We start from the raw sequence: 14,047 nt of genomic DNA, 5'->3' as shown, positions 1-14,047 counted from the left end.
GTATGTACTACCAGCCCAGTACCACTTTGATATAAAATTGTGGCTTGAGTTTTTTCTAAGAATAGGGGCATGTGAGCTCTGACCTCAAACCAGAGAGAAGGTCTGTTGAAAATTTTCAGTTTTATTTCTTTTTTTATTCTCCCCTCTACTCTTTGCCAAGACCAAGAAAGGTAGGCATCCTTATTATTTCCCTCTCTTGATTAAGATAATACATTTCCTAAACTATGTTACCTTCGAGACGTCTGAATATACCTCTGTGTCTCACTCCAATCTCTCACCTTATACATGACCCAAGGTGTTCATGATTTGGATACTCTGCCTTTAAACACACCTTTAAACCAGCAGGAATCAGCAGATAGCCACAATGAAAACGCTGGCTTTTACAATGACATTGAAAGAGATTCATAAATATTGCTTCTGGCCTTTGAGGAGTTCCTTCACTTTCCCTATATTATAAAAATATTTAATAATTTGTTTAATTTAATTGTTTAAATGCAATTTAGCTTTTCTTTTCTTCTAGGATTCAAGAAGAAAAAGAAGAAATTTGGTTCTTCTCAATATAGAAGAGTAAAAACAAGTGAGCTGGTAAAATCACACATTGTAAAGACTTCTACTCATACTGGTGTACTGTCATTTCAGACCATATTTCACAGGACTCAGTGAATCATATGGCTGAGCCTGATGTAAATGATGTGGAAAAGTGAGCTCTTTCAAAGGAAAGCATTGTACATACATTATATATATATATAAACATTGTACATACATTATATATATATATATATATATATATATATATATATATTTAAACTCATGGCTCCATATATATATGAACACACACACACATATATACACACATACACACACACACATATACCTATATATCTTAAAGAGAAGGGAAAATTAATCATTGAGAACAATAATACAATTTGCCATAAAATAAATCACAGATAGAAGAGTAAATTTGGGGCATAAGATGCTATGCTCCCATCAGGCATCATCAGGCATGTTATGCTTGAAATGTCTGCATGTCAGCTAAGCACAGATGCTGAACAAACAACTGGATATGTGGCTCAGGGGTTCAGAAAAAAAAATTCTGAAAGGGAGAGATGTATTTTACAATAACTAACATAAGAAATGGAAGTCAAAAATCTTACAGAAATAAATAAAATTTTTTTAGAGGTAAGATTGCCATTTGGACATTAACCTTAGAGTTCTTCTAGTTTTGCTTAAAACATATTATCTTAATCTTTCATTTTCTAATTTTTATTTGCAAATAAATATTTAAAAATATTAATATACTATGAGGGAATCAACAATCCTAATATGAGAAGCTATAACTAAGGCTTAGGCTCAGTATATGAAGGGAGCCAAAGAGATTGTCTGGTAGATAAAATAGGGCAAGTCCTGCTCAAAAGGTCATCTGGCACATAGCTCCAGCTAAGGATCATCAGGTAGAAACACCAGCCTCAGTGGTCCAGGTATTCCAGATTTTCAGAAAGTCTGAGAACAGATATAATGCATAATCTCTAAATTATTAAATATTGAATCAATTTATTTCAAAATATTGCAAGGATCAAAAATAATAATCATTATTTTTAAGCACTGTAGGCCAAATTTGGTCTGTGAAATGCCAGTTTTCAATATTTTTCTGATGTAGAGTGAGAAAAGAATAAAAAGAGAGATTTGAGAACTTTAAGAAATGAGTAGTGAAAGACAAGTCCACTAAGGATGGTTGGAGAAATACAGAATAGGAATCATAGATCCCAAGGGGAAGGATATTTTAGGAAGCATCTAATCTAGTTGTTTTAAGACATTTGATGTTTCCTTATTTCTCAACAATGAAAAAATTAAAATGCATTTTACTTTACTTGAATTAAAATTATATTCCTCTGAATGCTGGTGTGTTAGGATATTGCACAATTTTACAGAGGTTAGGACATGACATGAAAAGTGTGTGCACTGTGAATCTTAACATGGTTATGCAAAATGCTTGTCTTTCAGGGGATGCAATATATACTGATATCTATAGCAAAATACAAAATAAAAGTGGAAAATGTTATATAATATGGTAAAATTTTACTTTTCAAAATAATAGTTAAAAACCAGAAAGTATTGTACAATTTGTGCTGAATCACTATTCAAGCTATGGGAAATTACTGTCTCTGAGCATCCAGGCATTTCTAACACACATACTAAAGTTAGAAAGAAAATGCATTCAGAGAGACTGACATCAGCTTCCAAGGAATATTAAATGAAGGATGGCGATTTTTGGACAACTGTACTCAGTTGCTGAAAACTGATCAGTCTATGGCATGAGTTCTGTGTGAACTATAGTGAGTAAAGTAATGCCTCACTAAATTCATGTATATTCTAGGTAGTCAAGGCTCGTCCTCCCCAAGACAAGGAGAACTGTATAGTTAAATGAATTATCAAAAGTAAGTTGAGAGCCAGAAAGAAATAGACAGGGAAACAAGCAGAAACTTGAGAAAATAATTCAAATCATTAGAGATCCAATCAGTCATGATCTCAAGATCAAAAGACTGATTCTGAGTAATAAAACCTCTGAAAAGACATCTATCCATTCCTGTGAAGTTACCACTAAAGGCAATCAACATAGCCCAATGCACTGAACCAGAAATGAAAGAAAATTTGTGAATATAATCACCATTACTTTTTTTCCAAAGAATATGAATAGTTATTTGTTTTGGTCCTTAGAAAGTATCTGAGCTAACTCTGTAACATGCATTAGAATCAACTCATTATCATTACCAGAAACTACAATGCAATTGATCACATTTGGCCAAATATAATAGAACTCTTATTAGGTTTTGTTTAGATATTCATACATTTTTTCCTCTTTCCTATATTTCATATCAGAATCCCCACTATCTTTGGAAATCTGTGTTCTCTACATTCTAACCTACAGAGGGGAGTGCTAAAATCACAGTCTTAATTTCTTGAACTAAGATGAGACCCTATCAACCATGGTCTCCACTGGCCTTGGGGAACAACAGAGTAATGACTGGGTATGCATTCTGACTTGTAATATCTCAAAATAGACAAGTCCTCCCTTTCTTTTGGGATGCTAATAGGGCTGACATATAATCTGGTGGAAACTTGTGGTAGTATAAGAAAGTAAAGCTTTAATCATAAAAGAAAACAGATACGTGATGGACAAAGAAACAAATCCTAAAGACTTTATTTAAATCCCTAATCTAGTCACTCTATAATACAATATAAATTCCTTCACATCCTTTAAGCCAGTATGAATTGGGTTTTTAAGAAATGGAAATATTTGTATAAATTATTAACGTCAAGGATCAACTATCCATAACAATGGTTGCATTTGGATAAATTTATAAGTAATTCATAAGCCTCTTACGGGGAATAATTTTTACTTCCACTGTGACTTTTAAATCTCTACACTAGTACAATAAATATTTCAAAAATTTAGTACCTGTTATGGACTTCATACTTGTTTCTCCACAAAATTCATATGTAAAAACCCTACCTCTGCACTAGAAATGTGGCTCAGTGGTAGAGCATTTGCCTGGAGTTCATGAGGCCCTGGATTCAGTCCACAGCAACACACAAACAAACAGAGAAAAAAAGAAAAAAAAGATAAAGAAACCTACCTTCTAATGTGATCTTATTAAGAGGTAGGGTCCTTGGGGGGTAATTAGTAATTGGGTAATTAGGATTACATTTCTTTCTCTTTCTGCCACCTGAAGACACAGCAGGAAATCCACTATTTCTGTAATGGAGAAAGAAGTCCCTCACCAGACACTGATTCTTTGGGTGGCTTAATTGAGTTCCCTAGGCTCTAGAACTAGGAGAAATGTTTGTTCTTTCAGCCACTCCATTTCTGATATTTACTAGTAGCAACTTGAGCAGACCCTATCCTTGCCTTACTCTTTCAAGGAGTGTGTGCAATTAGCAATGAAAAAATATTGAAAAGTGAGTTTTGAAAGAAATGGATCTACATAATTCATGAGCTGCAGAATTTATTTCCAAAATATGTAGAATTTCCCATTCTTAAAATATAAATAATCTTGGTATATATCTCAAATGAACATATCTCAAAATGAATTATGCCATATCTAAGAAAATGAGTAATTATCTTATAGAAATTGACCATGTCCTGAATTCTACATATGTAGCAAAAAAAAAAAAAGTATTTAAGCCTCTGAAGCAGCCAGAAAAATTATTGAGATAGGAACAGACAGCATTTTCTATATAAACTCCAGCTACACAACAAATATTTCCAGCTGGTTATGTGGGAAGAGACTAAAAATTTTTCTTTTTGTATTAACTGTGCAAATGTGCTACAAAAAATATTTATCTCTGATAAAGTGTTAGAATAAATAGGCAAATTTCTTGGCCTTTCCTAAGTATTCATTTCCTTTAATATTTATTAAGAACCTACTATACTGCTTTCTATATTGGCTGCACCAATTTGCAGTCCCACCAGCAGTGTATGAGTGTACCTTTTTCCCTACATCCGCACCAATATTTATTGTTGTTTGTCTTTATAATAGCTCCTGTTCTGAATGGAGTAAGATGAAATCTTAAGAGTTGTTTTGATTTGCATTTCTCTAATTGCTCGTGATGATGAACATTTTTTTCATATATTTGTTGATTGATTGAATATCATCTTCTGAAAAGTTAAGATCCTTGGCCCATTTATTGATTGGGTTATTTGGTTGTTTTTTGTTTGTTTGTTTGTTTGTTTGTTTTTGTGTGTGTGTGTTTGTGCTTAGCTTTTTGAGTTCTTTATATACCCTAGAGATTAGTGCTGTATCTGATGTGTGATGGGTAAAGATATGGAGACTTCTTGGAAAATTGGGAATTGAACCACCACTTGTCCCAGCTATCCCTCTCTTCAGTCTATACCCAAAGGACTTAAAAACAGCATACTACAGGGACACAGCTACATCAATGTTTATAGCAGCACAATTCACCAAACTAGATGCCCTTCAATAGATGAATGAATTAAAAAAATACATGGCATATATACAAAATGGAATATTATTCAGTATTAAAAGAGAATAAAATCATGCCATTGGCAGGTAAATGGATGGCATTGAAGAAGATAATGCTAAGTGAAGTTAGCCAACCCCCCAAAAAAAACCAATGCCAAATATTTTCTTTGATATAAGGAGCTGATCCATAGTGGGATGGGCAGAGGGAGCATGGGCAGAATAGATGAACTCTAGATAGTGCAGAGGGGTTGGAGGGGAAGGGAGGGGGCAGGGGTTATTAATGATGGTGGAATGTGATGATCATTATTATTCAAAGTACATGTATGAAGACACGAATTTGTGTGAATATACTGTGTATACAACCAGAGATATGAAAAATTGTGCTCCATATGTGTAATAAGAATTGTAATGCATTCCACTGTCATATATAAATAAAAAATCAAAGAAAAAAATCTACTATATGTTGGATAATGAGTATTTAAAAATGAATAAGACACAGTCTCTGCCATCTAGGAATTCAAAGGTAATTGAAGAGTTTTTTTCCCATTATTCCTAATATGTCATGGAGTAGCCAACTACTAAAGAGGTTATGAAGAAAATAACATTCTCTCATGGGCCAATCTGTGTACCATCTCAATAAACACATGACTCATTAAAAAACTGATTCATTTATAGGAGCATAGTTGAAAGGACTAGCTTTGTGTGGTTTTGTTCCTTTGGTATAAGGCTACATTCCATTATCTTGGTTGTTTTATTTCATCCTGCTCACGCACTTTCACCACCATCACTGATGGAAGTATTTTAAAAATTGAAAACTTGAGTACGGGGTATACATGAATTCTCTGTACTATCTTTGAAGTCTTCTTTACATCTAAAACTTCTAAAAAATTTAAAAGTTATTTCAAAGAAAACTGAGTGCATGGACATCAAAATGATTCACTAGCAATTATCAATCAATAGTCCAAGAAACTTAAGACACTGAAAAGTACATAAAATATTAATATAATTATCATTTTTATTAAGCACTTTCTTCAGATAAAAACAGAAATAGGATTTTTCTTATAAGAAATTTTCCCATTCTTTTTCAACACATATTCCTGAACCATAAAAAACAAAATATTATAAGAAAGCTTAGTAAAGATTAGCCATTATTTGCCATGTTCCCCAAGGGGCATCACTGGCATTTTGGTGGAGACAGTTTTTTTGTAGTTAGCATTGGCCCATGTATTGAAGGATTGCTAATATTCTGGCCTTTTCAGTTATATAACAACAAAAATAGACCCATATATTTTCAAACACCTGCTGGGAGGAGGTGCCATCTGGTACAACTGGCTCAAGCTATGTTTTTAGAAAAAGATGAACAGAAGTCCAAAGAAATTAGATGGCTTGGTAATATCACAAAACTAACAAAGTTCAAACTTGAGGGTGGGCTCTGATTAATGCATATTCTAAAATTACATAAATAATTTTAATGCTATGGAATTCAAATGTTCAAAATTTCTGGTGTTTGGATTAAATGTGAATTAATAAACCAATTTTTGAAACAAGAAATCTCAAAGCCTGTCTGGAATTGGCCAAATATAAAGTTGAATTCGTTAGGTAATTTTAAGTTACTAATTTTTTTTTAAATTTTATTCTCTACTGATTTGAGTATATGTCTTATGACTTTTAAGGACAACTTAAGAAAAAAATTCAAGATTTAGAGCAAGTAGTAAAACAATCAGTGGTAATGGAAAAAGATCCCATTTCTTCCAACAGAGCGACAATAGATAAATGACTGCTAAACAAGGTTGAGGAGAACCACCTGCTCTTGGTTATGGATTCAAATAGAGAATTTTATATACCTAGCATAAAGGCACCAAGAATAAGGCCAAGATAAATTTGGCAAATGTTGGATTGGCCAGCCCCCTCTCATGTAAACACAATTAAGAAAATTGTCTACAGTAAGGCCTAGCAAGAGATAATTAAGGACAAAGGAAAGGAAATGTAAACCTAGAGAAAGGGAAAGCCTGTGACTTGCACACTACTGAAGCAGAAAAACATTTTAGAAAAGTCCTTGGAGTCCTCAGTAGAGAAGATAAAGTAGAATCTCAGATAAAAGATACCGCTTAAGAGGTACTGTCAGATTTATAGAACAATGAACATTTAGATGCTGTAAAGCACAGCATCTAAATATGTATAACAAAATATATTAGATGATTGCCATTCTGATAGAATACACATAAGAATAAATGCTGATGAGGACATGGTGGGGGGAAAGTTAACATCCCATATATTGTTGGCGGGACTGCATATTAGTACAAGCACTCTGTAATGCAGTATAGGAATTCCTCTAAAGACTAGGAATGAAAACATAACACCATATGAACCAGCTACCTCACTTCTTGGTATTTATCCTAAATAATTAAAATCAGCATGGTATAGTGATAACAGCGCATCAGTGTTTATAGCGGCACAATTCACAATAGCCAAGTTATGGAACCAGCCCAAGTGCCCATCAACAGAAGAATGATAAAGAAAATGTGGTACATATACATAAAGGAGCTTTACTCAGCCATAAAGAAGAATGAAACTTAGGCATTTGCTGGTAAAGTAGTGGAAATGGAGAACATAATGCTAAGTGAAATAAGCTAGGCTCAGAAAATCAAGGGTGGAATGTTTTCTCTCATATGCAGAAGCTACAACAAAATAAGGTGGGGGGAATCCCATGAAAATAGCAGGGAGATTTGTGGAGTAGAGGAAGGGGATAGAGGATGAAGGAAGAAGGACAGGAAAAGGGAGGAATGGTGGAATTAAATTGATGGAATTATGCTATGTACATTTATGAATACACCACAGTGAATTTCATATTTATGTATATATATATAAAGCATTAATTTAAAAAATATATAAATGAATAGAAGAAAGAACAGTAGAGTATAGGAAGGAAAATAGGTGGAGAGAGGAAGAGAAGTAAAGAGAAAGTACTGGGGACTGAAGTGGAGCAAATTATATTTCATGCATGTATGTCAAAATGAACCCCAACATTATGTATGACTTTAATACATTAATAGAAACATTTATTTATTTATTCTTGTTCAGTTGGACACAATGCCTTTATTTTATTTATTTATTTTTATGTGGTGCTGAGGACCAAACCCAGTGTCGCATGGGCTAGGCGAATGCTCTACCGCTGAGCCACAACCCCAGCCCTAATAAAAACATGTAAAGTACTAGGATATATAAAGAACTCAAAAAGCAAAGCACCAAACAAACAAATAACCCAATCAACAAATGGGCCAAGGACCTGAACAGACACTTCTCAGAATAGGATATACAATCAACAAATATATGAAAAAATGCTCATTATGTTTGGCAATCACAGAAATGCAAATCAAAACTACTCTATCATCTCACTCCAGTCAGAATGGTAGCTACTATGAAGACAAATAACAATAAGTATTGGAGAGGATGTGGGGGAAAAGATACACTCATACATTGCTGGTGGGACTGCAAATTGGTAAAGCCAATATGGAACGCAGTTTGGAGATTCCTTGGAAATCTGGGAATGGAACCACCATTTGACCCAGCTATCCTTCTCCTCAGTCTATACCCAAAGAACTTAAAAAAACAGCATATTTCAGGGACACAGCTACATCAATGTTTATAGCAGCACAATTCACAATAGATAAACTGTGGAGCCAACCTAGATGCCCTTCAATAGATGAGTGGATAAAAAAAAAATGTGGTATATATACACAATGGAATTTTACTCTGCATTAAAAGAGAATAAAATCATGGCATTTGCAGGTAAAAGGATGCAGTTGGAGAAGATAATGCTAAGCTAAGTTAGCCAATCCCCCAAAAGCTAATGCCGAATGTTTTCTCTGATATAAGGAGGCTGATTCATAGTGGGGTAGGGATTGGGAGCACAGGAGGATTAGATGAATTCTAGACAGGGAAGAGTGGCGGGAGAGAAAAAAGGGGGTAGGGGATTAGCAAGGGTGGTGGAATATGATGGACATCATTATCCAAGTACATGTATGAACACTCGAATTGGGTGTCAACATACTTTATATATCAACAGATATGAAAAAGTGTGGTATATATGTGTGATAAGAATTGTAATGCAAAAAAAGTACATGTATAAAGGCATGAATTGGTGTGAACATACTCTATATACAAAGATATGAAAAATTGTTCTCTATATATGTAATAAGAACTGTAATACATTCTGTTGTCATTTTTTTAAAAAATAAAATCAATTAAAAAAAACGTGAAGTAATTAAGGGGAAATCACCTAAATTTTTCATAGAAAACTTTAACATTTCTTATGTGCCTTAGTCTTTTTAGGCTGCTATAGCAAATTACCATTAAATTTGTTCCTTATAAATAAAAGAAAATAACAGAAATTTCTTTTTCATACTCCTAGGAGCTAAGAAGTTCAAGATTAAGGTGCTAGCAGGTTCAATATCTGAAACTCTCTATTTCTTAGTTGATGCCTTCTGTGTCCTCATGTGGTAGAAGAAATGAAGGAGCTTTTTTGGGCCTCTTTATAAGGACATTGATCCCAGTCATGCAGGTTCTACTTATGTTACCTAATTATGTCCCCCAAAGTTCCCACCTCCTAACACCATTGTATTAGGCATTAGATTTAAACATATGAATTTGGGGCTGGGCATGGTGGCAAACATGTATAATCCCAGATACTTGGAAGTGAGGCAGCATAATGGCAAGTTTGAGGCCAACTTTAGAGCCTGTCTCAGATAAAACAAAAAAGCCTGCAAATGTATCTCAGAGGTAGATTCCTTGCCTATCATATGTGAGGTCCTGGATTCATTCCCCACAAAAGAAAAAAAATAATTTTGGGGAGACAATTTAGAACATAGTTTACACAACTCAAAAGGATTTCTTAAAATAAAATTAGAAAATTTTGGAAATCCTAAAGTAAACCTAATTAATATCCTGCATGGCTCTGGTAGCTCTCTGCTGCCCCTTATTGGTTCTAGAAAGCAATCTCTCAAGCACTAGACCATAATAATTTAAGCCTCACATATAACTAAAGGAAATTTGTCAAATGTAAAAATAGCATATTTCCTTTTACCAAGAAGCTTCGGAAATTAACTACAGTTTAGTGCCTTCTGGATTAACTTTGAATTTCTAAATAAAATGAATTAACCTAAGTCCTAGGTTTTCAATTCAGTGAATAGTTCAACAAAATTTACACAAGTGCATTAAAATAGATTGGAAATCATAATCTAGAGTTGATTTAATTTAGAAATAATATTATGCATATATATGAAAATATATTTTTCAAACATTCTAATCATTCATCTCTTTTTTCAAAAGAATACTCTCACAAAAACACAATTATTTCAAAGTTACAATAAGTGGCATATTTGTTGCTTAATTTAAGTTTTTATAGGTGCTCCACAGCCAGGATGTTAGGACCAAAGGCATAAACTTTATAAACTTTCCAAATAATTCAATGATTCATAACATTTTTAATTCACAAACAACTCTGAAATCAGGTAAGAACTGTAGCTCAGAAGAGTACATTTTCAGAGGGTATCTCCCAGGACACTGAAGGGCTTCTGTGATTCATTTTCAAGGAAGGATTTAGTGCTCCAGATGAAGGGAGTGTTGTCTGCAGACAGCCTTCAGCTGTCCACCTTCAAGAAGCCTTGGCTTGTCCAAAGTCACCATGCCTTTTCTCACCAGAAAAATGGTCTACATAAGTGATGAATCAATGCTGGGGTGTGGGGACCTAGCCATCTTAACCCCATCCTGGCAACTTTAAAGGGTCCTTTCAGCTTCATGTGACATTGATTAAAGCTATAGGTGTGTCTGCCCCATAGCATAACCTCTCCCTCTGCACTCTCCTGTTTTCTTCCCTATCCTGCTACAGGTATTTATCTCAAGGGCACTCCTTTATAAACATCCTCATGCTAAATTTCATCTTAGAGCCTTCTTCCTGGGGAATTCAACATGGGGCAGCTCTGAACATGACTGCTTTACAGCAGGCTCACACAACATGTCCCTTTGTAGAGACGGTGGTAGGAAAAAAAATAGTGCTTTTTAAAATTTGTTCCATTTTATTGGCTACATTTTTATGTGTGTTTATGAAAGTGTTATCTCTGTAAGGAAACAGACTGACACCAGAAGTTGCTTGTGGGAAATGGAATTTTCTGGGAATTTGGGAGACAAAAGGAGAAGAGAGACTCAATGTTTGGTGACCAACAAAACTATCATACAAAAAGATAAAGCAAGATGGAAGGCAATAGTCCAAAGTTACAGTGAACCAAACCACACTGCTCAAGCATAATCATTGCTAATATATGATGAAGAAGACATCAACACATGCAACACTGAATCCTCAGGGACTCTTTTAACTGCTAATGATTTCTGTCACTATCAGTCATGTTATAAACCTAAACTTCATGTTTACTCTGATACTGGCTTGATATTTCTGTTATTAAAACTAGCCACCCTTACCAGACTACTCCCTTCTAGCTTTGACTTGGAATGTGTTGACCACTTTCCTTTGTTATTTAATTTGTTTTTTGTTTTCTGTATGGCTTCTCTTAGATCCTAATGTCTATATTCAAATCACATACTACTGATTTTTTTCTTGATGTCTAGTTATTTCAGATAATTTATGGTTTTTATTGCTGATACATCTTTTACCTAGAGAATAAATGCTACTTTGACACATTAGTTTGTTGTAAAATTTAACACAAGTCTTTTCTTTCATGAGCTAGACATTTTTGAAGAGTATAAGCCATTTATGCTCTATAATCTCCCTTAATTTGAGTTTGTCTGATATTTCTTCATGATTCAATTCAGATTAAATATTTTTGGCAGGAATAACCACAAAAGTGATAGTGTGTCTTCAGTGTATTATATCAGGAGGCACATAATACCAACTATCTATCTCATTACTTATCTCATTACTGGTGATAATAAAACTTTATTCTCTTGACTAAAATGGTGTCTGTCAAGTTGTTTTGGTTTTTTTTAACTATAAAAAGAAACTTCGAGCAGGGCATGGTGGCATTTGCTTGTAATCCTGGTGACTCAAGAGGCTGAAGCAGAAGGATTGCAAGTTCAAGGCCAGTCTCAGTAATTTATCAAGGTTTTAAGCAACTTAGTGAAATCCTGTCTCAAAATAACACATAAAAATAAGGGCTGGGGATGTAGCTCAGTGGTAAAGCGCACTTGGATTCCATCCCTAGTACCAAAAAAAAAAAAAAAAAGTGGAGGGAGGCGAGAAAAGGAAAAAAACTCTCAGTCAAAAAATTACTTTCTAACTGGGGGGAAGAGGGGCTTTCCTATGCATTAACATATTTGTCAGCTTGACTGAGGTGAGAAGATTGACTTAAGTTTTGATATTTACTCCTTTTGATACTTACTCCATGTGATGTTTCTTTTTAAATGCTAAAGCTAATTTTTATATGATTTTGTGGTATATGCAACATCACTTTATAATCAATGCTATGTATGTGTATATATAATAAATACTGAGGTATATTTTACTATATATAAAAATATAAAGTATATCTACCAACCTTTGCACAGAGATCAACCTTTAAATTAAACAAAGTAATTTCACAGCAAAAGATTAAAATGGATATCTCAACCCACTAACCACAATTTGAAGATATTCTTAAAAGTATAAGGCATATGCTGGGCACAGTGGCGCACAGCTGTAATCCCAGAGGCTCAGGAGGCTGAGGTAGGAAGATTGAGAATTCAAAACCATCCTCAGCAACCCCAAGGCACTAAATAACTCAGTCAGACCCTGTCTCTAAATAAAATAAAAAACAGGGCTGGGAATGTGGCTTGAGGGCTCCTGAGTTCAATCTCCCATACCAAAAAAAAAAAAAAAAAAAAAAAGCATAAGGCATAACCATCAAACAAAAGAGATGAAATAAAAGTGAATTAAATATTCTAGGAATATAAACAGAACAACATGACATTTTCTAGGATCACTATTACTAATTTTTCAAGATTATTCTCTTTGGGTTTGGTAAATGCTAACCTCAATGTTTAAAATTCTGCAAATATCATTTAAATAATGTATAGTTATTCCTTGCCATAACTGACACTAAAATATTACATAAATTTGTATTTATTTATTCAAACATACATAAAATCAGAATTGAGAATTAAAATCATGCATGCATTGTTGAAATATACTAAGTGTAGGATAGCATTTTTATTTAAAATTTTGACTATGGTTACTGATACAATCCTAAATGAGACTAAGTGCATTTATTTATTTATTTTAAAGAGAGAGAGAGACTTTTTTTAATATTTATTTTTTTTAGTTTTCAGTGGACACAACATCTTTATTTTATTTTTATGTGGTGCTGAAGATCGAACCCAGCACCCCGCACATGCCAGGCGAGCACATTACCGCTTGAGCCACATCCCCAGCCCCTAAGTGCATTTGTTTTTATAAATTCAATTTTCTTTTCGCTTTTTATTCATGCTACAGATAAGCTTTTTACTAGTCAAGAATAGATCTGCAGCACTGCAGATAGCCAAAAGACTGAGCCAGTTTTTGATAAGCATGTCCTTTAAGAAAATGTGTTAAATCTGTCTGAATATGAAAGACCTTAAAATTTTTGAATTGCTAGAATATTCAGTGCAGTTTTGAGTATCTCTCATGTTTAGTTTAGGGACTGCTTGATAAATAACTATCTGCTCAGAAGGAAATCTTTAAATAAAGCAAAGAGCAAAGAGAGATTGCAGTCAAGTCAATTGATTTTAGCATTATATAAAAAGCTAGGAAAGAGAGAAAAGAAAATAAGGAGAAATTTCTGATGTCTAAGCACACATGAACAAAATTCATTCTTATTATTATTTAAAAATAAAATGGATGCTTTCTATGTTCTACCTTTCTCCTGAATTCAAGGATGAAGAGTGCATCAGGAGTTAGGTATGGTAGCACACACCTATTATCCCAGCAGTTCAGGAAGCTGAAGCAGAAGGATTCCCAAGTTCAAAGCCAGCTTCAGCAATGTGGTGATGCCCTAAGCAACTTAGCAAGACCCTATCTCAAAATAAATAAATAAAAATGG

Source organism: Marmota monax, unplaced genomic scaffold, assembly GCF_021218885.2.
Source record: "Marmota monax isolate L192 unplaced genomic scaffold, Marmota_monax_Labrador192_F-V1.1 WCK01_AAM20220418_F8-fsc00140, whole genome shotgun sequence".
Lineage (NCBI taxonomy): Eukaryota > Metazoa > Chordata > Mammalia > Rodentia > Sciuridae > Marmota > Marmota monax.
The sequence above is the reverse complement of the archived record's forward strand: the minus strand, read 5'-3'. Positions refer to the sequence as shown.